At 40.5% G+C, this 25789-nt stretch overlaps 1 long non-coding RNA gene across 1 annotated transcript in view; it reads right to left on the bottom strand.

Annotated features, from left to right (window-relative positions):
* Window positions 1-25789, bottom strand: part of LOC128563749 (uncharacterized) — a 44434-nt gene that overhangs the window by 10979 nt on the left and 7666 nt on the right. Inside the window, exons 2-4 of the long non-coding RNA XR_008373875.1 lie at window positions 19247-19310; window positions 15798-15912; window positions 14434-14550 (exon numbers count right to left, since the gene is read on the bottom strand). This is a non-coding gene — a long non-coding RNA (uncharacterized LOC128563749). The remainder of the gene's footprint in view (window positions 1-14433; window positions 14551-15797; window positions 15913-19246; window positions 19311-25789) is intronic.

Raw genomic sequence — 25789 nt, 5'->3', positions numbered from 1 at the left:
AAAATTGCACACACATGGTCACAACAATATTTGACATTTGAACAGGTTTAACAATTTAGAAAGCCTGCACCTGATCTTCAAAAAGCCCCATGATAGAAAATATGATTATCTCCATTTTCCATGAGGACTCTGAGATCCCAAAACCTCAGAAGGGAAGGAGACCATTAAGTCATCATTATAATCAGAAATTGACAGCTAAAAAAAAGTAAAAGGATTGACCTCTACTTCTCCAGAACTAAGAAAACTATTAGAAACCAGGCAAAAGCAGGGATAAATTTAGCCTGCATGTAATTCTCCAGTAGGAAAACTAAAAGTTCTTCAGGCAGGTTGATGTGAGGTCAGGGAGGTGTGCATGGCAGGGCATCCACAGGACTTCCCCAAGGACAGCCTCTATGGGGAGCAGGGAAGGACTCCAACTTCCAATCACAAGTCTTGCCATTCCACCCCAGGAGATAGGATCTAAGAATGGTGGCATCAGTTTCATCTCGTATTGATGAGAGAAGGGAGAAAGGGAGGTAGGAGTAAATGAACGGGAATGTATCAGGCCCTCCATCCTTTGGCCAGCCCCAGGACAGCACTCACACATAGCCTCTGCCGGTTCTTCATGTGTAATGCTATTGGCAAGTTAGACATTCGTACACCCACATAGGTGAGAAAGCAGGGGATTGGCGAGACAACGCGACTTCCCGGGACTCCCTTCATGTTGGCACTGTGCTGGTCTGATGCGTTTGCTACTTACCAGTGCTAGGCTCTGACAGGCTATAAACAAGGCTACCAATAATCTTGATGAAGATGCTTCCAGTCTTGTCCTGGAGGAAAGGAAGGCCCTGGTTCCTGAAAGGCCTGGCATTTCTAACTGCAAGTAGGAGTTCAGAGGAGTGACAAACCATCTGGATCATTTTCAAGTACCCAAGAGCCTCCTCAAAAGTGCTTCACTCAGGATTGATTCCACCAGACCAGTAGAATTGTTTTTATGGGAGCCAAATGCCATCAAAGAAGCAAGCTTTCTTCCTACCATCCATCAATTGTCTCCATGACAGCAGAGGGCACAAATCCCCAAACAGTTCACTGGTGAGCAGGAAGAGTAAGATGAGGCAGAGATGTGGTGCTTGGATTTATCTATATCTTCAATTTCATTTCATGAGTATTTCATCTCATCCAATAAGTGCTGATAGCTGTCTCCATCTCCTTTGCACTCACTTTGTCTCTTTGTCACTCAAGTTTCTCTCCTGTCTCTCTTCTTTCCCTCTCTCTGCTCTGTTCTTATGCCATACCTTGGGTTTTCCTTCTGTTTTCTCTCTTTCCCTTTCCTTTCTCTATCCTTCATACTTTTCTGCTCACTCATTCTCTCGCCACCCTTCTCTCTCATGCACATACCCCATTCATCTTTCTCTCCTTTGCCATATCCCCTCACTCTATGCTTTGGAATCAGAGAGGTATCTAAATCTACAGCCACATATAACATACGACAAAGTCCCTTATGAAAAATGCATAAAGGCTGGAAGATCATTCTAGCAGGAACCATAAAAGGCCCTCTAGAAGAGAGTTATGAGTGCAGCAGGTTCAGGCCTGAAGGTTGCAACATATTCCTGTGATTCGCAGCCCAGTGGGCAGCCCATGGTGGAGTCCAGCTCACACACAGTTCATTTGATGTGAGATGAGGACTCACTCACTGTGGCCCAACAATTCACTCAGAGACAGAAGGGCCCTCAAGCCCTCTGTGCTCTTGGCTACGTAAGAGAGTATCTTTCCCACAGCAAATCTTGTCAATGTGTTACAGGAATTTATAAAGTTATTGGTGCCTTTGTATCCAAAATCCTTCTGACGTGTCTCCACACATAGCTTCCTCTGTATTTCCCCCACCCCAGACCCAAATGTCTTCTTCCTTGTCTGACCAACCCTTAGTGTTCAAATAATATTAAATAACTAGAATATTTTTCTCTTCTATTTTACCAAACTAAGTTATATATGGTACAGATTTTCCAAAAATGTTTGCAAGCATTAGTTCTGAGTAGGAAGATTAGAAATGATTTTCATTTTATTTTTTAATCCTTTCCCCTTCAATTCTCACAAGTATGCATTATTGTTGTAATAATACAATAAAACAAATTAAAGTCAGCAAATATCCAATAAATCCATTATTCCTAACCCAGCTTCTCCCCCACAAATCTCCACCGAGTCCACATCATATTAATCTCTGCCTGCTCAGAATTACCAAGACCTGTTTTCAGCTTTGCAATACTCATTTTAGCTTTTAATTGAATACTTCCATCCCCATTATCTGATCCCCCATCATAACATCCCAGTAAACTAAGGCAATTGCTCTTGTTTTATAGATGAGAAAAGGAAAGCTCAGGGAGGCCATTGATTTTCCTATGTTTATACAGAGGGTGTCCATAAAGTTCATTTTAAATGGCACACTATTTAAAATTGCACATGAACTTTATGGACAGCTTGTATTTAGTGCCACCCTCAAATCTCACACATGTCTCTTCTGGACTACTCTAGATTTTTACAGCTAGTGCACACTTGACAATGTTCACTGGACTTTTCATAATGGTCCCGCTGATCACCGAAAGTGGATTACTTAATCAGTGGTGTTAGAGACTGGATCAGGCACTATGTCTGGGTATGTCTGAACATATTCCCTATGAAGAATATACTCTCTTCCACTGAAAATACTCAAAGAAGACTCCTCCCTCCAAGCTTATTCCCTGAGACTCTAGCCACCCTTCTTTATCCTGGATGAACTCCAGGTCAAGAACTTCTGAAGAAAGATTCTGATGAGATAATAACTCTTTCTCATTCCTCTTATTCCTATAAAAAAAAATTATTTTTGTTTGTAGTGCTTTGATCTTCCTAAGAGAACTGTATTGAGACCTTAAGAACATCCTGCTTCCTGCAGTGTGGAGCAAAGCACAGTCTTGAAGGAACTGGACTGTTTCTATTCTGAGCCCATCAACCAGAAAAGGGAAGACATGCCACTACAAGTTGGGTCATGATCTATCAATCCAGTGCTCAGTCACCATCCAGACATTCCTACACTAAAGATAAACTCTTGAGTCTCAATGCAACTTATATAGAAAGAAATTTGCCTCATATTTTGGCCTGGCTTCCACTAGGAATCCTCCTAAATCAAAATATCAAAGTTGGTAAATAATTCGGGATGTCATTTCATCTTTTCATTTGACATCTCTTCTTCCAGTCAGCAGAGGAATAGATTACATTTTTATGGGTTATGATAACATGCCATAAAATGGAATTTAATCAATTCTTGTTGATTGCATCAGTTGGGAACAATTGCAAATTTCATAAATGACTAGCATAGGTTTGGATTCAAGATCAGATGGTCACAGAACCTCACCTCAACAGAAAAAAAATCCAGAAAGGGGAGAATAATAATAATAACTAACATTTTCTCCATAAAGACTTAAAAGGCCTCTTTCTCCCCATTTTACAAATGGAGACATGGCTGAACACAGTTAATTTAGCTGAGGTCATGCAACAAATAGTCAGTGCAGCTGAGATTAGAAGCCAGGTAGCTTGACTCCAAGGCAAACGTTCTTTCCACCTCTGGTATATTGCCTCACTCCAGTTTGTGCCCTTGTGTGTCAGTATGTGTACATGTGTGTGAACCAGAGAGAGATTGTACAGTCACTGAAGAAGGATACCAGTGTTTCCCTATCTTCCTCAAGACCAGCACTGTCCAATACAACTAAAATATGAACGGCATAGATATGATTAATTTTCTAGTAGCCACATTTTTAAAGTAAAAAAAGATGAAATTCATTTAATGATATATTTTATTTAACCCAGCAGATTCAAAATATTATCATTTCAAAATAGAATCAATGCACATAATTATTGCCAAGATATTTTCAATTCTTGTGTTCATTCTAAGTCTCCCAGCACATGGCAAGATGTGCTAGCCATATCGCAATAGCCACTTTTGGGCAGCAGAGATCTAGACCAAAAGTTTTACATGCCAGAAAGCTTCAGAAAACACCAATATTTAGATCTTACCAAATTCCTATTAAATTAGAAACCTGTAGTCAGGGCTAGGCTTTGGTTTGTGTTTGTTTAAATACCAGGATGTTTCTAGGATGTAGCCAGACCATGAATTCCTGGACAAAAATTCCTTATTCTTATTCCCTGCATATGTTGATTACCTTGTACAGAGCCTAGGCATTCAAAATATATTTCACAGAGAAATGAGTGAAATGGGGGCTGCATTTAAGTGTCCTAAGTTCTAGTCCTAACTGCCCTTAACTAGCTGTGTGATCATGACCTTATGCCAATAACTTCTCTCTAAGCCTAATCTTCCTTGTCTGTAGCAGCAAACCTGTGGACTCACTGCTTTCTTGGCACCTTCCATCTCTGAAATAAATAACCCACCAACCATGTGCTGAGCACCTACTATCCTCTGCAGCCCAGAAGTACATGTCCTTTTCACCAGGTCTTCACCTTGATCCAAAGCCCATAGCCTGGGATCCACAATGTCACAGCACTTGTCAATATGTGTGATTACCATGTTGATGGCATCTCCACAGCCACAGGAAATTTAAATTGCCTCTTTGAGGTCTTAATATGCTATTTCTGGGCCGTTTCGCATGCAGCTCCTAAGAAGAGAGCATCTGCTTGGCATGCTCTGCAGTCACACTGATAACGGGACGGTTGGTAGCACAAGGACAGCGGCGTCTCTGGGAGCTGCAGGTGAGGAAGAGGAGGGGAGGGGGGAAATGTCTTTGCCATGGGAGCAACATTGGCAGCTGTGGTTTTCTGCAAACATGAAAAAAAGGACTGTGAGCCTTAAATTAAGTCTGGGAATCCTGAAATGTTTGAGAGTCCATTTGTTAATACATGTAATGACTAGAAGGAAAGGAGGAGGGAGGAGGAACAGAAAGACTATTACAAGTCTTTTGAGTAAACTCGAGCTCTGAGCAGAGCGTCAGACTTCTGTCATGAGCACTGTACTGGCATTGGCTCCTTCACTCCTCTCTGTTCCTGGCTCCCAGCATGTTCCTCAGTGCTGGCCCTGTGCCCCCAGCACACTAGGACAACTGCAACAGCAACTGCTTGAATGGGCTAAAATCTCTCAAGACTCCAGGTATTTGTTGGCACATGCTTTTTTCCCATCTTCACTTTCTAAATTCTACCCAAGCTTTAAAATTAACTTGGATGCCATCCCCTCCAGAAAGTGATTTTTAGCTACTCCAGGGAGATGAGTCTGGATCAGAGATCTCACTGCTGTTTTCTTCCAGTTTCTAGCTCACTCTTATCACTTGCTCCTTCACCACATGGTACCAGTCCCAGGGAACTTCTTTTCAAAGGACTGTAATCTCTTTGAGATTAGAGATTTTACCTTTTGTCCTATGTCCCTGGCACACGAGGTGGAAGGTGGCAGGCTCTTGATAAAAAGAATGAGGGATGGAGGGAGATGAGGAAACATTTACTGAATGACATGTATGAGAGAGCTATGGACCAAGTTAGGTCCCCTCAAAATTCATACGTTAAAGCCCAAACCCCCCAATGTGATAGTATTCAGAGACAGGGACTTTAGGAGGTAATCAAAATTAAATGAGGTCATACAGGTGGGGCATTTGTGCACTAAAACTTGTGTTCTTATGAGAGGAGGAAGAGATGATCGTATTGAGTTAACAGCCACACATCTGGGCCATGTCTGTCAGCCGCCAGCCTGCCCTTTGGTCCTGCTGCTCTCTGGAGAGACTTATTAAGAACTCACCACAGTTAAAATCCACTGGTTTAGAATTTTACCAAATAGCTGCTGGCCTAAGCTAGTTACTTTCAGGTCAAAAACCATTTGCTAAGTACCTTGCATATACTTCTGTGCCAGAAGCTGAGAATACAATTTAAAGAAGACATGGTCATTGGCTTTGGGGAATTTACAATTTCTAAAGAAAGACAGTCAAGTCCTTGAGCCACAGGTGCCGCCCAACTGGAAACTTTTTTTTTTTTTTTTGCAGTTTTGTACAATTTGTACAAATAATCAACACATTGAATCCCACAAAGGCATAAATGTATTAATAATCTATGTATAGGGAGGCACCTGTGGCTCAGTGAGTAGGGCGCCGGCCCCATATGCCAAGGGTGGCAGGTTCAAACCCAGCCCCGGCCAAACTGCAACAAAAAAATAGCCGAGCATTGTGGCGGGCGTCTGTAGTCCCAGCTGCTCGGGAGGCTGAGGCAAGAGAATCGCGTAAGCCCAAGAGTTAGAGGTTGCTGTGAGCCGTGTGACGCCATGGCACTCTACCCAAGGGCAGTACAGTGAGACTCTGTCTCTACAAAAAAAAAAAAAATAATAATAATCTATGTATATATGACTTAATAAAAAAAAAAAAAGAAAGAAAGAAAGACAGGCCAGTAAATAAGCAACTCCAAAAGTGTGTGACGAGTATTAAGGTGACAAAGAAGGAGCTCTGGAAGGACCTAATGCAGCCTCAAGAGACAGAAAAGACTCCTGGAGATCCAAGTTTTGGTGCAATGATCTAGCTTGATAAAGAAAGTCACTTTGGAGTTTCCTTCAACTAAAGAAATTCATTGAAAACTTGGCACACACTGATGGCCAAAATTTAAAATGGTGGAAATTCTCTTTTGCAGAAGGCTTGTGACTAGGCAAAGATTCTGGAACTTCCACTATGTGATCTGTACAGTGTCTGATCCTAAGAATGTCACAAGAGAGTTATTCCATTTGCAAGAAGCTCTTTGGATAGTAGAAAAGATACACATCCTACCGAAACATTGTATAACAAGTGCCATGACCAGGGTGGGCCCAGGGAACATAGAATAAACTAACCCAATCCTTCCTGTTAAACCAAGCAATGTATTGAGGAGGTAGCGATGGTTTTTCACACCCAAAAAAACAGTCAAAAGCAGCAGGAGAACAAACCAGAGCTGCTTCCACAACCAGAACTCCCTAGCTAGAGCAGCCCCAGAGGAACTACACAGGGTCACTCCCTACAAAGATCCAGCAACAATAAAGTGATCCCGCTGGGGTCTAATCTTGGAGAGATACCTCCCCAACTCTGAGGACAGCCAGAGGCAACGGTGAAAAACAATCATGAGGCGAAATCAACAGAAAAACTCCGGCAATATGAATAATCAGAGTAGATCAACTCCCCCAAGGATCAATGGGGCAGAAACAGAACAAGACCCCATGCCCAAACAAATAGTTGAGATGTCAGAAATTGAATTCAGGATCTGGATAGCAAATAAGATCGAATTAGAATTCCAAAAGTTATCTCAAGAATTCAACGGATTCAAAGACCAAATGACCAAAGATTTTGACACATTGAGACAAGAAGTTGCATCCCTCAAAGATCTGAGAAACACAGTAGAATCCCTCAGTAACAGAATGGAGCAAGCAGAAGAAAGGATTTCTGACATTGAAGACAAAGCTTTCGAACGCTCCCAAACCCTCAAAGAAGAAGAGAAATGGAGATCAAAAACAGACCACTCTCTCAGAGAGCTCTAGGATAATGTGAAGAAAACCACTATTCGTCCTATAGGGATCCCTGAAAGTGACGAAGTGGCTTCACAAGGCACAGAGTCTCTTCTCCATGAGATTATGAAGGAGAACTTTCCAGACATGCCAAGAGATTCCAAAATTCAGATAGCAGACAGTTTCAGAACTCCAGCATGACTCAACCCAAATAAGACATCCCCCAGACACATCATAATCAATTTCACTAAAGTTAATATGAAGGGGAAAATTCTGAAAGCTGCCAGACGAAAGAAAACCATTATCTACAAGGGGAAGAATATCAGAATAATTGCAGATCTCTCTGCTGAAACCTTTCAAGGTAGAAGAGGATGGTCATCGACTTTTAATCTCCTAAAACAAAATAACTTTCAACCCAGGATCCTGTACCCAGCTAAACTTAGCTTCATTTATGACGGAGAAGTTAAATACTTCAATGACATTCACATGTTGAAGAAATTGGCGATAACTAAACGAGCTCTCCAGGATATTCTCAGACCTATCCTCCATAAAGATCAGTGTAATTCTCCACCACAAAAGTAAACTCACCCAGAAAATTTTGATCAAATTCCAACTTCCACAGTCGCAAAAGGATTAAAAATGTCCAGTGGATTCTCCAAAAGGATTAAAAATGTCCAGTGGCTTATCAATACTCTCAATTAATGTGAATGGTTTAAACTGTCCTCTAAAGAGGCACAGGTTGGCTAACTGGATACAAAAACTCAAGCCAGATATTTGCTGCCTACAAGAATCACATCTTATATTAAAAGACAAATATAGACTCAAGGTGAAGGGATGGTCATCTATATTCCAGGCAAATGGAAAGCAGAAAACAGGAGGTGTTGCAATCCTGTTCGCAGACACAATAGGCTTTAAACCAACCAAAATAATTAAGGATAAGGATGGACACTTCATATTTGCTAAAGGTAATATTCAATATGATGAGATCTCTATTATTAATATTTATGCACCCAACCACAACGCACCTCAATTTATAAGAGAAACTCTAATAGACATGAGCAACTCAATTTCCTCCACTTCCATAGTAGTTGGAGATTTTAACACCCATTTAGCATTCCTGGATAGAGCCTCCAAAAAGAAGCTAAGCAAAGAAATTTTAGATTTAAACTCAGCCATTCAACATCTGGACTTAACAGACATCTACAGAACATTTCATCCCAACAAAACTGAATACACGTACTTCTCATCAGCCCCCGGAACATACTCCAAAATCGACCACATCCTGGCCACAAATCTAACCTCAGCAAATTTAAAAAAATAGAAATTATTCTTTGCATCTTTTCAGACCATCATGGAATAAAAGTTGAACTCAATAACAACAGGAACCTCCATACCCATACAAGAACATGGAAGCTAAACAACCTTATGCTGAAGGATACATGGGTTATAGATGAGATTAAGAAGGAAATCACCATATTTTTGGAACTAAACAACAATCAAGACACGAATTACCAGAACCTCTGGGATACTGCAAAAGCAGTCCTAAGAGGGAAATTTATAGCACTGCAAGCCTTCCTCAAGAAAACGGAAAGAGAGGAAGTTAATAACTTAATGGGACATCTCAAGCAACTGGAGAAGGAAGAACACTCCAACCCCAAACCCAGCAGAAGAAAAGAAATAACCAAAATCAGAGCAGAGCTAAATGAAATTGAAAACAAAAGAATTATATAACAGATCAATAAATCCAAAAGCTGGTTTTTTGGAAAGATCAATAAAATAGATAAACCTTTGGCCAACCTAACCAGGAAAAAAAGAGTAAAATCTCTAATTTCATCAATCAGAAATAGTAATGATGAAATAACAACAGACCCCTCAGGAATTCAAAAAATCCTTAACAAATACTACAAGAAACTCTACTCTCACAAATATGAAAATCTGAAAGAAATCGACCAATACCTGGAAGCACGCCACCTACCAAGACTTAGCCAGAACGAAGTGGAAATGTTGAACAGGCCTATATCAAGTTCTGAAATAGTATCAACTATACAAAATCTCCCTAAAAAGAAAAGGCCAGGACCAGATGGTTTTACGTCAGAATTCTACCAAACATTTAAAGAAAAAACCTCGAATAGCCAAAACATTACTGAGCAATAAAAACAAAGCAGGAGGAATCACGCTACCAGACCTGAGACTATACTATAAATCCATAGTGATCAAAACAGCATGGTACTGGCACAAAAGCAGAAAAGTCGATGTCTGGAACAGAATAGAGAACCAAGAGATGGATCCAGCTACTTACCGTTATCTGATCTTTGACAAGCCAATTAAAAACATTCAGTGGGGAAAAGATTCCCTATTTAACAAATGGTGCTGGGTGAACTGGCTGGCAACCTGTAGAAATTGAAACTGGACCCACACCTTTCACCATTAACTAAGATAGACTCTCACTGGATAAAAGATTTAAACTTAAGACATGAAACTATAAAAATACATGAAGAAAGTGCAGGGAAAACTCTTGAAGGAATTGGCCTGGGTGAATATTTTATGAGGAGGACTCCCCAGGCAATTGAAGCAGTATCCAAAATACACTACTGGGACCTGATCAAACTAAAAAGCTTCTGCACAGCCAAGAACATAGTAAGTAAAGCAAGTAGACAGCCCTCAGAATGGGAGAAAATATTTGCAGGTTATACCTCCAATAAAGGTCTAATAACCAGAATCCACAGAGAACTCAAACATATTAACAAGAACACGTGATCCCATCTCAGGGTGGGCAAGGGACTTGAAGAGAAACTTCTCTAAAGAAGACCAACGCAAGATCTACAAACACATGAAAAAAAGCTTATCATCCTTAATCATCAGAGAAATGAAAATCGAAACTACTCTGAGATATCACCTAACCCCAGTAAGAGTAGCACACATAACAAAATCCCAAAACCAGAAATGTTGGTGTGGATGTGGAGGAAAGGGCCCACTTCTACACTGCTGGTGGGAATGCACACTAATACGTTCCTTCTGGAAGGATGTTTGGAGAACACTTAGAGACCTAAAAATAGACCTGCCATTCAATTCTATAATTCCTTTACTAGGGTTATACCCAGAAGACCAAAAGTCACAATACAATAAAGACATCTGTACCAGAATGTTTATTGCAGCCCAATTCATAATTGCTAAGTCATGGAAGAAGCCCAAGTGCCCATCGACCCACGAATGAACTAGCAAATTGTGGTACATGTATACCGTGGAATATTATGCAGCCTTAAAGAAAGATGGAGACTTTACCTCTTTCATGTTTACATGGATGGAGCTGAAACATACTCTTCTTAGCAAAGTATCTCAGGAATGGAAGAAAAAGTATCCAATGTACTCAGCCCTACTGTGAAGCTAAATTATAGCTTTCACATAAGACTATAACCCAACTATAGCACAAGACTATGGGGAAAGGCCAAGGAAGGGGAAGGGATGGGGGAGGTTTTGGTGGAGGGAGGACAATGGGTGGGGCCACGTCTATGGTGCATCTTAGAATGGGTACAGGCAATTGCACTAATGTACACAGCTATGATTTAACAATAAAAAAAAAAAAAGAAAAGAAAAAAAAGCAGCAGGAGAAATAGGTAATGAGTCAGGAAAGACTAAAGAGACTCCATGAATTGATCCCCTTTTAGGCTCCTGTGTCTGAACCCACTTCTATGTTTTGGCATCTCCCTACTTTATAAATGCTGATTAGAAATAGAACCCCACTTCCCACTATAGATGCTGAAAATTTATAGATCCTTGTTTTCTTCCTGTATTCTTAGTGCCTGAGCCATAATATATGATTTATATTCATCTAAACAAATGCATTTGCCAAGGATTTTGAACTTGGAGTAAATAATGCAAGAGGTAGAACAGGGGAATGACCTGTTCTGATGATAGTGGTGGTGGCCTGAGCAGAATTTTGGGTACTGGAGACAGTGGTGTTGGGGTAAGAGAGGAGGGGTCCTGTAGTGAAATGGTAGCTGGCTATCTTCACCGGACTAGTTTATGAAGTGATTTTGTCTGCAGTTTTTTCCATATCACTTGCCTTTGTTCCAATATTTTTGTTGCAAGTCTGATTCTCCCAACATCTTGGGAACCCTGAGAGCTACTCTCTAACTCCTTAGGCTGTATTCCCAGACGTGGACCTTGAGATAGGAGCTCAGAAAGTGATCCTGGAAGGAAACAGGGAAGGAGTAGAGAAGTGAAACAGAAAAAGAAAGAAAAAATACTATCAGCTTCCTACCAGGGGAACTTAGAGCTCAATCGTTTTGGAGCACTCTACAGAATTGTTTTATGTGAGGAATGAGGAATGTGGGTGTCCTTTTTATGAAACGACCTTTTTTTTTTTCCTTTGGACGTATATCCAGTAGCTGGATTGCTGGATTAAATGATAGGTCTACTATAGTTGCAAAGACATGGAAACTGCAAGCTTGAATACCACACAATACTACTCATATTTTATTAATATATTCATGTACTGGTGGGCACTTGGGTTGTTTTCACATTTTAGCCCATAAAAAATGGTGACCTAATATCTTTTGTGACAACCTGGATGGACGTGGAAACCATTCTTCTAAGCGAAACATCACAAGAATTGAGAGATAAGCACACATACTCGCTAACAAATTAGAACGAATCAATCAACACTTAAGTGTACATATGGAGGTAAATCTCAATAAAAATTCAGCTAGGGGAAGAGAAGCAAGGGGGTGGATAAATACCCACCTAGTGGGTTCAGGGCACACTATCCGGGTAAAGGACACACATCTTCGACCAATTTGTAGAAAAACAAAGTGTGTAAACAAAACATGTATGCCCCCTAAAAGTCTGAAATTAAAAAAAAAAAAGGAATTTCAGAGAAAATTAATGAAGATGTCTATTGAGTTGCTGAAAGAGAAAAAATATATATATTCATTATTGGCTGAGGACTGCTTTGAGGGATCAACTCCCTGGAACTTCCAGTCTACCCACAAGAAAGTCAAGAGAAATCCTGCAGGCAAAGGGTCACACATGCTCTCAGGAGGGTGCCCTCAGTTTTCATGGAAATGGGAATGATGAATGCCAAGGTATATGGTGGGGCACCTTCAGCAACTGCTGCACTATTATTCCAGCACATTATTTTTGCGTAAAGTAAGTCTAATCAATCTCTGCTGCTTGCAAGCAAGAACGCTGGCAGAATTAAAGCATGTGACCGAGCAGAAGAAGATTATGTAGTCAAAGCTAAAAGTCTGAAGTTTATCCTTACAAAGATGGGGAGCTCTTAAAAGGTTTCAAGTAAGTAAAATAAATCAGATTTATATGTTAGAATGCTGTCTTTGATGGGGCAATATGAAACCATTGACACCAGTAAGGAAGCTGTTTTATTACCTGAATAAAGATGATAATCCATGTACCCTACAAACCTCATTGTAGTGAGTCCCAAAGTGGGCTTACTTTATAGTCTCAGCTACATAGACATCAGATCTTATTGTAACAGTAGGCTCATAAGTTATAGGCTTTAAAAAGTTTAATAACAGCATAAAATACTTCTGCTATCATGACTGCAATCAACCGAGGACAATTTTTCATAAAGTCCATTGCATTGAAGTTTATTTTGGAGGTTGTGAGTTAGCAGAACAGTCTCTTATATTAAAACTTTGTTTTTTCAGGAGTTTTTCTTCCTTTCTTTCTTCCTTCTTTCCTTCCTTCCTCAGATATTTATAAATATGTAGGTACAAATATTCTGACTCATGCCATGGCACTGTGTCGGAAGTAGAAGTTGGGGGGGCTGTCTTAGTCTGTTTGTGCTGCTATAACCAAAAAACCTGAGACTAGGAAAGTCTTGTCCTGGAGGCTGGGAAGTTCACCTGAGCAGAATTTTGACACTAACCATGGCCTGTTGCTTGCCTGTCCTTCTGCTATTCTCTATCTTTGGGGCAGTGATTCTCAACCTGTAGGTTGCAAACCACAGGAACTGTGTTAAAGGCTCACAGCATTAGGAAGGTTGAGAACCACCGCTCTAGGGTGCCCTTTCCTCCCTTTACTACTTACTCACGCTTTGAGACCCAGTGCTAAAGTATTATCTATGAAACCCCTTTCTCACCTGTATCCCAGTACTTACTTTTTATTACTTCCCTAAGCATCCATGCATGACCTGTGTACCTCCATAGCAGCACCCCCACCAGTATATCAGGGCAGGTAGAGCATAGATATGACATCTCCACCCGAGTATGAGTCCCTCCCTCATTGCTCTGTCACTCAGCCATGACTTCGTGAGCACCTACTGTGTGCCAGATGCCATGCATCTGTGAATGAGATGGAGATGAAGGAGACTCAGTTTCTATCCTTAGGAGGTCCTCCACCATTTGTTGAGACAGACATCAGCTCCATTTCATGACCATATGGAGAGAGGTGTGCAAGGTTGCAATGAAAACATAAAGGCGGAAGAGCCTAACAAAGAGGATTCATGGTAGTCATTTCCTGAGATAAGACTGGAAGGGTAAACATGTCCAAACGGCAAGTGAGGGTGCAGCAGGGAGCACCTCAGCCAAGGCAAGATCACATGCCTAGAAGACTTGTGGCCAGGGAAAAGACAGCGTGGGAGGAGACTAGCTCTCCATCTGATGAGGGGGAGAAAGGTGAGGTAACAGGACTAACTACAGAGGCTTGGAGACACATCAAGGAGAAATGAGTCTTTTGATTGCTAGTTCACTAGTGCCTCAGCAATGCCTACCCCTCTGCAGGCTCTTGATAAATGTGCACTGTAGTAATCAGCCAAGAGACACAACCACTGAACTTAGAATATCAATTTGATTCCTGGGTTAAATGAACGCAGCACAAAAATGAACAGTGGTGTTATCTTCTTTCCCTTTCCTTCTGTTTCTCTTCATTGGGTCTCATGGAGGTTTGGGCTAAATTCAAGGCAAAGATGAGTCAAGAACAAGCAAGTCTGGTGAAAGAAAGCAGCTTTCTCATACCGCTGCTGGAACTTTATCTCTGTTGTTCTGGGGCTGTGCAGGGGGCAGTTTCCAAAGAGTTAACTCCTGGTGGGATTCCAAATCTGCAGCCAGGAGCCCAGTAGCTTCCTCCCTCACCTTCAAATAAATCACAGGAGATTTTCTGAAACCTTCACTCTAAGTTTTCCTTTGATCATTATCTTGTTCCCTGTTATAAACCCATTCTCTGTGTTGGCCCCAGCAGCAGGGGAGACAAAATTGAGTGTTAACAGACTGACTGCAGAGTCCTTGGAAACTGCAGCCACTGGGAGGCTGCCTGCTGATGCTTTTGCCCTGTAGGACTTCAAAGGAGGGCCCCACACTGTGAAACACCAGCAGGGGAGAAATGCTGGAAATAGATGCACACTCTACCTCCAGAGGCCTGGCAGTGCTCCCTTTCAGTTTTAAGCAGAGCTGCTCCCAAAGGAGCAGGAAAGTAACTGAAAGGTATTAGTTGAGGAAACTGGGGCTGGCCAGAGTAGAATCTTTTTTTTAATAAGTCATGTACACATAGATCAAGTATATAATAATGCATTTATGGGGTACAATGTGTTGATTTTATATGCAATTTGGAATGCTTACATCAAACTAGTTAATATAGATTTCACCTCATTTACTTAATTATCGTGTTAAGACATTTATATTCTACACTTAATAGATTTGAAATGTACCCTTGCAATATGCACCATCGGTATGGTCCCACTGTTTACCTCTGAGTAGAATTTTAACCAGTGCTTCTGTTCTGGGCAAGAAGTTTCTCTCCACTGGACCTCAATGTCCTCATCAATAAAGTGAATGGGTTGATGATATTTAAGTGCCCTTTAGACCTTGAGAATTTATCTATTCCAGAGGAGACGAATGGATGAATGAGTGGACGGGTGAGAAATGAACAAAAAGAGATTACATGGATAATGACAGATTAGCCAGTGATAGAGAATTTAAAAAGGTAACGATAGATGATAGAATTAGGTGGATAAGAAAGAGAGAAGAAAGAAGAGAAGAAAGGGAAGAAGAAGATGAAGAGAGAATAGCAGAAATGCTGAGAAGATTTGGATCAAGACAAGAATAAGACCTGGGATGGAATCCTGTTGCACCACTGGTTATTAGCAGATATTACCCAGTCCCGAAATCAGTGCGTTGTCACATGTTTTAACTTCTCCGGGTCTTAATTTTGTTATCTGAGAAGAATGTTTCAGTACTTATCCTGCTTAAATAAAATGTATAAACCACTTCTCATTACTTCATAGATACCTATTACATGGAAATTACCCAACAATTACTAGAGTAGGAAAGAAGCCGATTGGTTCTCAGAACATCAAAATAAAGGAAACGTGAAATTGCCAGACCTGTATGTGCAGTCGCCTGCCGCCATCTCATGCGAATGTCTCTCATCTATCTCAGAATCAAAGTCTGCCTCATCGGAAAGCTTCATCTCACATCCAAACTTGTCCCTTTTTCTCCCTATGTCAGAGAGAAGACTGTTACCCGTTCAGTTTTAAACCAGAAATCTGAGAGACATTCGGGAGCCCTCCATCTCCCTAACCCTTGTGTTTAATTTCTCTTAAACAATGTGACTTCCCAAATGCTCAAATCACCCACTTTCAGCCCTTCACTAATGCCATCCTAAATCAAGACGTGATAGTCTCCTTTCTGGACCACTCCAGGGCCCTCTAACTGTTCCCCTGCCTCACACTTGTCCTCTCTGCCCCTTTGAACCAATCTCCACACAGCAGCAGAGATTCTCTGAAAGCGTAAATGAAACCAGGCCTCTTGCTTACTTAAAACCTTCAGTGTCTCTGTCTGCCCTTAAGATATAATCCTCCTATGTTACCCCAGCCAGCCGGGCCCTCTCTGCCATGGCCCCTGCTGATGTCTCCAGCTCTACAATGCTCTGTGCTCCCTTCTACCCTCCTGGTTCAAACTACACTACGCTTCTTCCAGACCAATAACTATGCCAAATTATTCCTCACTTCAGAATCTACATGTCAATACTTCCATTCCTTCCAGTCTCATCCCTTACCAGCCTATCCATCCCTTCGGCTAATTTTTACTCATCTGCCGTTATGAGTATCATTCAAAAGATTTTCTCTGACTCCTGGATTAAATTAGGCTCCTGGTCACACTCTCTCTTAGAGTCCTCTGTTTTTCCTCACAAATCCCTATTACAGTGGGAAACTCTGTGTTTATATATAAGATTGCTTGTTTCAAACCTGTCTCCTGAATCAGACTATAAAGCCTTCGAGGGAAAAACTGCTATTTTTTGCTGTGGTTGTTCACTTCTGTACCCCTAGCCCTTTGCCTGGTTCCCAACACATATAAACCGTCAAACATTTGTTGAACTGTTTCTTGACTCAATGGCCAATTCAGTCATGTTATCATCAGTGGCTTTCAATGTTAAAGTGTGATGTTTTAATGTTTCATTATTACTTCATACTTAAGCCTCAAAAGTACTTGGAAAATAGGGTATCTTCAAACTGAATTTCCTAGATGGTTAGAATCAAGAAATTCAGGTTTGAAGGAAATTAAAAGCTTTCTCATTCAACCCAGGTTCTGGAAATTAAAGTTAGTTTAAACTTGGTGACATTTTTTAGGAAAGTAGCTGTGCTATAAAAAGTACCAGTGATTATATTGAAACAGTGAAATTAAAAAGATTGCTTTTTTATTTTTAAATACTTTCCAATTAATTGTTACTTTATTACTCGTAAAATGAAAATGATATGTATATATGCATTTTCCCTTCTGTGGCTCAGGTAGCAAATAGGATTAAATCTGTGTGCTTGGTGACAGATTTGCCATCATTTGTGTTCCTGTTAACAGCAGCATTATTGCCATAAACAAACATCTACTGATCAGGCACCTGCTTAACATGAAGTTCTAGGTTCTCATTTTTGCAAGTGAATTAACTATAGTGAAAAATGCTTGAGGATTTTTCCTTCAGGTCACACAACTGATAAATGCCAAAATCACAACACTAACTTGAATGTCTGACTTCAAACTCTATAAAACATACAAATTGAGAAACTGAGGCAAATCTTTGTAGCAATTCATCAATAATGGCACTGATTACTAACAGGTTCTACATTTCCATTTCTAGATTCTCAATTTTTTACCAACTGAAATACCTCTTTCTTAACTGAAATATCTTCTTTCTTAACTACTTCATACTTTATTACTTGTTTATTGTTTAGGAAAATCAATACCCATTCCATGAAAATAGCTTCAAAATGAAAAGAGATGTTAGCCCACAATTCAACCAACCAAAGGCAACATCATTCATTTTAACAAGCAGATGCATGAAGTTTCAGGCTAATAATGGCATGTCTACAATAGAGTAGAGATCATTGGTGGTAGCAATGATCTTTAAAAAGAAAAACAGATATCAGTGCTCTTGTTTATTGTTTAAAATCATCACACAGGGCAGCGCCTGTGGCTCAAGGAGTAGGGCGCTGGTCCCATATGCTGGAGGTGGTGGGTTCAAACCCAGCCCCAGCCAAAAAAAAAAAAAAAAAAACCACAAAAAAAAAAGACTTATCTAAAAAAAAAACCAACTAAAATAAAAAAAATAAAAATAAAAATAAAAAAAAATAAAATCATCACACAGCAATCAATAACTTCCCTTAAAATGCTAATCAAATAATCATTGCTAGTTAATATTGACCAACTAATTTAAAAGTTTCAAAGGAGATGTACACAATTTGCCAAAGTTAACTTCAAAACAATACCCAATCCAGTTAATGTTTACCGCCCCAGGGTGCTCACCTCCACTAAAAACCAGCCTTGCACATCAGCCTAAGGGGAAGAACAGCTCATGCCAGAGTTAAAGGTGGGCTCCAAGATAAAGAGTAACCCAGCTGGAAAGCTAAGGTTCAAACTCATCTGGTTTCCATTAACTGTGATTGCAACAGGCTCTTCAAAGGCAAAGAACATACCTTCCTCCACACCTAAAAAATGCTGCTTCCTTCAAGGTAATGGATCTAGAAAAACATCCTGGGTCATAGAGTTGAGTACTCAGTTGAAAAGTTACCTTTTTATGTCAATTTTGGAGAAGTTGTTTTTGGATTTGTTTGCTTTAATGACACTAATATATGCTTATTGCAAAGAAAAAAATAGAAAATGGTAATCATTACAAGTAAGAATTAACTGATATTCTATCATTATAAATGTTCTTGAAAATATATAAGAAAAAAAGTAGAATCTCTTTATATCTATATCTCTTGCCCACCCAAGGGTCTATAACAAACTGCTCACCATACAGAGGTGGTCAAAATAAGGAACTAGGCCTACTGTACTGATATGTCTGTGTGGTGCATAACTGGTCTATGAAAATTAAGTCAATGTAAGGAGGTGGGGAATGTATGAAGATGCTTGACTATGGAAGTTCTACTGCCTGTTTTTCACATATTACTATATTATGATCATCTTTTCTAACATTCTAATGCTACCTCCATCCAAATGAAAGGATATATATATTGTTAATCAGTCAACCCCTTTTGACTTTTGGACATTTAGGTTTCTTCTAGTTTCTCTCTATTAAAAGCATTTTATCAATGAGCATCCTTTTATTTGACAACTCATTCTAGCAAATATTCACCAATCACCTATAATGCCAGCCAGATAGCACCCAAATGTTTGCTCACATCCTTAATTATTTCTTTAAAATAAAGTTCCTGAACTTGGAGCTGTAGATGAAAGCATGCTTTTCAGATTCTGATTGGGATTGCCAATTGCTCCCACCAGCGGCTGTACCCATAGACACTTCCATCACCACGGGTAATAAATGCCTCTATCACCTTACCTTCACCAAGGGCAGCATATCTGGATTTACTCACAGTAGTCCTCAAACCAGCAGCGTCAGTACCCTGTGGAAATGCAAATGTTCAGGCCTCCACCCCTGAGACCTACTCAATCAGCAACTCTGGTAGGTGGTGCCCAATACTGTGTTTTAACAAGCTCTCTACAGGAGTCCTGAAAGTTTGAGAACCACCATGGTTGAGCACGTGACACAGAACTATGAGTGGAGCCATCAACCCAATCATGTGACCCTTGACCACCCCCACCGACTTCTTTTCTCAATAACCTTTCATGAAGCTGACGGACAGCTCACTCTTCAACAGAGGCCCAAGAAAGTAAGTTCCAGAACTGAGGGGAGATGAATATAAAGATCCGTAGAATGAAGAGAGGACAGGGGTTATCTGCAGGAGACAGAGAAGAGTGGTCACAGGGTTTCCACACAAAAAAAGCAGCACATCGAGCCTGAACCATACATGGGAAGATCAGCTTTGAACGTCTGCCCCATCTCACTTATAATTTTATGACCTTGGACAACCACTAAATTCTCATTGATCCTCAGTTTTCTCCTTAGTTTCTCTGGAACAGAATGTCACATCTTGTAGGCTGTCATGAGATCCACACACAATAAGCTACGTGAAATGCTTTGGAAACTGCAAAGTTCTGTCCTCTTTGCAAGGTAACATTATTATCAGAGACCAGGGCCTTGGCAGAGGGGAAGGTACTCATCCTGTGTGGAGCCCCTCTGCCCTTTTCTGACCATGAAATTCACTTCTTCCTGCAAACCTTCAAAGGCCCCATTTATCAGCCGTCAAAGTACAAAGCAAACAGCCTCCTCGGTCTTCTTTTAAGGGGTATCACTTACACTTCCCAGTTGGAATATTATCCTTCTTATCTCCAGACTGCAGAAATGCATTCACTACTCTGTAGGTTCTGTGGAAAAATACTTAGATGGAGCACTTTTGTTGCAGAGAAGGAAAGAAAGTTCAACACACTGATAGGGAAGGCAGAATAATATTTGCAGCCCAAAGGCAGGAACTCAAAACCTGACCCATTTACCAGGATGAAGAGAGTGTCTTTGGCCATTATAAGAATAAATGCCCAAAGTAGACCATTTCTGACTCATTTTCCCCTTGAAAACCTCCTTTTCAAACAAAGAAAATTGCTCCATAGTTTGCCCCAGCAGAAATCTGAATTATCCTTGATTCATTTCTTTCACTCACCTTCCAGGTCTAATTGATTACTAATTTCTATTGATCTTAAACAAGTTGCTTAACACACAGAGAGTCAGTTACCTCATCTGATAAATAAAAGATAATACTGTATCTCATTACAAGCTTTTAGACAACTCAGATAACATCCTTATAGTCCTTGGCCATGTACTTTGCATAAAATACTAACACTCTCTATACCATGAGAAGTAACACCTCTGCGATCCTTTGCATAAATATGCATGTGGCCCAGCTGTGTCCCAAGCACTGTAAAAGGGACATAGCAGTGACAAAGAAAGGAGGATCCCTGCTTTCTTGGAACTTTCAAACCACAGGTAGAAAAGTGGGTGGTGGAGGGAGAAATAGACAAATGAGATACGAAGAATCTCAGATCACGTTAAGTGCTGTCCAAACAGAGACTTAAAATAAGATTACTTAATAGAGAGTGGAAATGTAGCTTTCTGAAACTGGAATCCAGCAATGGCCTCCTAATGAGGTCACCTAATATTTATAAATAAGATGAGATGCACAGCCAAGGTCCTTGGAAATGAGTAAAGCCCAAGAGGTTCAGGAACACGGAGAATGCTACTATGTCTGGGACATGAAGAACACAGGGAGAGGTAAAATAGAGTCAAATGGGTGTTGGAGGTAGATCAGAGAGGATTTCACAAACCAAACGAAAGAATTTAAGCTGGTTTTATTTTGTTTTTAGTAAAAAAGGAAGCCAGCAAGGGGTTTCAAACAGGAGAGAGGTATATTCCTATTTGCTTTCTCAAAAGATTACTTTAAGTAGGATAACAGAGTGAAAGGTCAGTAGGGAAAAGACTTGCAGAAGCTCAAGGAAGAGAAGATGGCAGCTTGGACCTGGGTGGAGACAAGGGTGCTGGAGGAGGAGGACATCTTAAATGTATTTAAAATGGAAAGTCAAAAGGACATGGTCATCAACTGGAGGTGGAAGTTGGCAGAAAGAAAAAAAATCAAGAATAACTTTGATTTCTGCCACAAAAAACTATGATTCTACTTACTGGAGTGAGAAAAAACCTAATGAAAGAAGCTTTACAAAGGAAAACCTAGAGTTCTACTTGGGCCATGTTATTCTCATGATGCCAAAAGATATCTATGTGGACATGTCAAGCTGACACTTAGACATGTAAGTCTGGGCTTCCAGGATGTTCTCAGTACTGGAAGTAAGAGCTCGGTCATTATTGCAATGTCAAGTTCTATGCAAGAATCCATTTCTTAAACCTGTTTACACATTGACATGTTTCAGGCTCTTAGCTAAATCCTAGAGAAATAAAAGTGGAAGACATAGTTTCTGCCCTCAACATATTCTCACTGTCATGGAGAAAAGAAAGCAGCCAATTATACCATTTGTATGTACAAGGACAGAGATGGTTATGAGGTGTCCTAGCCTGTGGGGCCCTCAGCCACTCCAAGGCTTATCTGGTCCTTAGTTCTGCCACTCACAAATGGGGATAATACCATCTGTCTTGCCTATAGGTCAATAGACATATGAAAGAAAATAAATAGAGATGGAGGTAAATGGAAAACAAAGAATCTTGAATTATTATCCTTCTGCAAAGAGGGAGAAAGCTGGCATGGAAAGCTTATTAACAAACTTCCCAGAAAAACACAGCGCTAAGTTCTGGCTGATAGGACTTAAATGCGTCTGTCTATCTAATCACTGCAGCAGGAAATGTAATTCTTCACAAAGCTGTTGTTGCTATGGAGGAATTTGCATGAGGCCAAAGATAGGATGGAAAAGTTTCTCTGCTGCTGCTGCGGCTGGGTAATAGCTACTCAAATACAGGCACAAAGCACTTGGGGGCTATTTGTGTCAAAACAGACCACCCTTGACCTTTAGCAGATCAACCTTCAGCTTTCTACCAATGGCATCACACTGTTCCAGGGAGAGCAATGAGCTGCAGAGAAGACACATCCTGGCTTCAAACTCAGACCCTGTCCCCTCATAACTGTACTTCCTGACTGAGTCCCTCAGCCACACTGTCCTGATATGTCAAAAGGCTGCGCTAACTCTCTCCCAGGTATCCGTGAGAATTTACCAAAATATTCAAAGCACATAATGTAGTGGGTGTGGGACCTCATGAGTGCCCTAAAAATGTCTTAGTATGGAGAGTAAGTGTGGCATGTGAGAATGTTCAAATCTTTACTTACTTGGGGAGGCCGCAAATGGTTTTTATTTTTTTTTTAATCTGGGTATTGCAGGATGGAGGTTCCATAAAAGTTTGTGGAATGGACAAGTGTGACATTCAAAATAGATGTGTGATGTCCTTGAAGGCCACAGTAAGGGACCTCTGGCTAAGAATGCCTGCCTCCTTTCCTGTTGAGCCCAGCTGGTGCACAGAAGTTAGGAAAATCAACTTCATGATTCCCGACTTCAATAGCACCTTTGTTAGAGAAGACTGACACTGGAGCTCAATGGGGAGAAAAAGAAAGTTCCTGTCACTATATAATTACTTCAGTTTTCTTCCTCCCTCTAACTAAAGGAAAGGCTCACTTTGACAAAGAGAACATTAAAATCTGCTTCTGCTCTGGCAGGTTAAAAAAATGTCATTGTGAAGACTCCTGTGAACATGATCAGCTCATACAGCAGGGGGAATATTCATTGTCAAAATTTTTTTGACAATGTACAAGTTAAATTATACAAAAAATAAGTTAATAACAAATAAGTTGCTTAAGTTAAGTTAATATTTCCCAAAGTATATCAGTTGGGCCAATAGATATGTAGAACTTTAGTGGATATCACTGGGAAGAAAGGATATCTAGGTTAGGGAAAGACTCAGGTAAAAAAGAAGTTGAACAGCTATTTTTGCCTTTAAGTTGTTTCATCCTTATTATGTTAAGATGCATTGTCAATCTCCAGTAGAGAATGAATCATTGCCTGAATTCACTGGATGCCTAGAACAACTCACAGGATTGCCACACTTTGAGAAATGTTACCCGGAATTGGAGGAATGAACCAGATAAGCTTTCCCAATCTTTTCTGGCCCAAATCAGCTGTTTATTTCCTGTGACACAAAATTCAAATGGAAATGACAAATGGGCTGAACATGTGTGCATGCTCGGGGAACATTCTCTGATAATCTCTTGAATCTACTTATTTATTCATATAAGGACTCTTTCATTCATTAACATGTATTATAAATCTTGCTATGGACCAGGCACTGTGATTGAGGCAGAGATCTGTTGTAGAAAGAACAGATTCCTAAAGGTAGTGGAGAGGAGAGGGAAAACCTAGGTTGAGATGGAGGAGGAGGAATTCCAATGAGGTAGAAGGGCAGGAAGGAGATGGAGAGAGAAAAGCTCTATTCAATCACACATATTTATTGAGAGCTCACTGCAACCTGGCTGTGTGCCATGTGTTGGGAACACACTGGTGAATAGGGCACCATATCTGTCTTCAAATAGTTAACTCTTTACTGGGCAAAGAGAAGCTCAGACTTTGCTTTAGGAAGACCTTGAGGGCTGGCATGTAGATGGGACAAGACTGTGAATGCCATGTAGGTAGAGTAATCTGGAGGAAAATGGTGAAGGCCTGAGCTGGACCCATGACAGCAGAGATGGAAAATGGATACACACACAAGAAAATATTAAGAATACAGACTGGACAAAATGAGACGAGAAGGGCCAATGGTGGGAGGGTAACAAGTCCGTGATGTGAGGTGGGATAGTCAGGAGGAGATTTCAGACAGGAGGTGGAGAAACTGGGGTTACATTTGTGAAACTCAGAAGAGGAGCAGGGCAGAAGGAGAGATTTGGAAGTGATCAGCATAAGGATGGTACGTTAATTCATAAAATTAAAAGAGATCATTCAGGGAGAGTGTGGACTGAGAATCAAGGCACCTCCAAAAGGCACGCAATCCTACCAATGCATTTAATTCAGCCTACAAAATCCATTCTGAAGTTGTGACCACCAGAATTTATTCTTGTAAAAGAATAAGTTATGTTGTCTAAAATACCACTAAGTTTGTGGTAATTTGTTACAAGAGCAAAGGGAAATGCAGATAGACAAGGACGACCTTAATTCACCCTGGGACCTATAAAAGATAGACCCTAAAAAGGTGGACCCTGAAGATCCTCTTTCCTACAGAGCGAGGCATGAATGAGCCTGCCTCCTCTCCTAGATGTGCACCTGCCACGTGGTCAGAAAAGATGGAGATTACCCTCCCTTTATTACAGACTTAGGTTAAGCACTTTCACATAGCACAGAACTCAAAAGGGAAAAGTTTACATACTCAATGTTTATATGAAGTTCAGAAACAGACAAAATGAACCCACCATGTTGGAAGCCAGAGTAGGGGTTACCACAGAAGAGGAGGGAAAGATTGGTATTCAGTCTTGTCCCATCTACATGCCAGTCCTCAGGGTTTTCCTAAAGCAAAGTCTGATCTTCTCTTTGCCCAGTAAAGAGCTAGCTATTTGAAGACAAATGTGGTGCCCTATTCAAGCAAGTGGGGGACTCCTGCGCACTGGCTATGTTCTATTTCTTGAGCTGGGTGATAGTTTCCCAGTTGTGCTCACAGTGTGATAACACAGAGAATGGCAACTTTTTCTGTAAAAGACCAGAGTGTAAAGAAAGTTAATAGTTCAGACTTTGAGAATCAAGCGTACGTCTCTGGCTCAGTTACTCAACTTTGTAGTGCAAAAGCAGCCAATGACAATTCATAGATGGATGAATTAATTCTGGTAAAACCTTATTTACAAAAACAGGTGGCAGGCTTGAATTTGCCTGTAAGCGATAGTTTGCTTACTCCTGTGATAATGTATTGAACTGTATATATAATTTGTGTATTTATCCACATGCATTTTATTTGTTGAGTTTAACATATAACAAAGAAACTATAAAAGAGGGCAGATTTCTGAAGTAAGGCTGCCTAGATTTGATTTCTGTCCCTTCTATTCAATTATTCTGTGATGTGGACCTGCTTAACTTTTCTGTGCCTCCCTTTTCTCCTCTGCAACCAGGGACAATGCTACTATCTACTTCAGGGGACTGTTGTGACACTGCAATGGAATAAAGTGTGCACAGTGCTTAAAGCAGTGTCTGGTATACACCAAATCTTCAGTCAATGTTCACTCTTCTCACTCTTACTGTCAATGCTCATAATAGTTTCAGAGATGCCGGCTTTGTTAGCCTTGTGTTACATAGGAGCACCTGAAGTGTCAAGTCTCCTGCTGAAGAGTCTCCTCCTTATCTCCCTCAAAATTTTTTAAACTGGCATGCAAGGCTCTTTTAAGCCTCTAATTCTTATCTTCGCCTGCACTAAGACTGTCATGGTGACCTGCAGTTCCTAACCATGCCATGTTCTTCACGCTGC

Source organism: Nycticebus coucang, chromosome 13 (genome assembly GCF_027406575.1).
Source record: "Nycticebus coucang isolate mNycCou1 chromosome 13, mNycCou1.pri, whole genome shotgun sequence".
NCBI classification, from domain to species: Eukaryota; Metazoa; Chordata; class Mammalia; order Primates; family Lorisidae; genus Nycticebus; species Nycticebus coucang.
The sequence above is the reverse complement of the archived record's forward strand: the minus strand, read 5'-3'. Positions and strand labels throughout refer to the sequence as shown.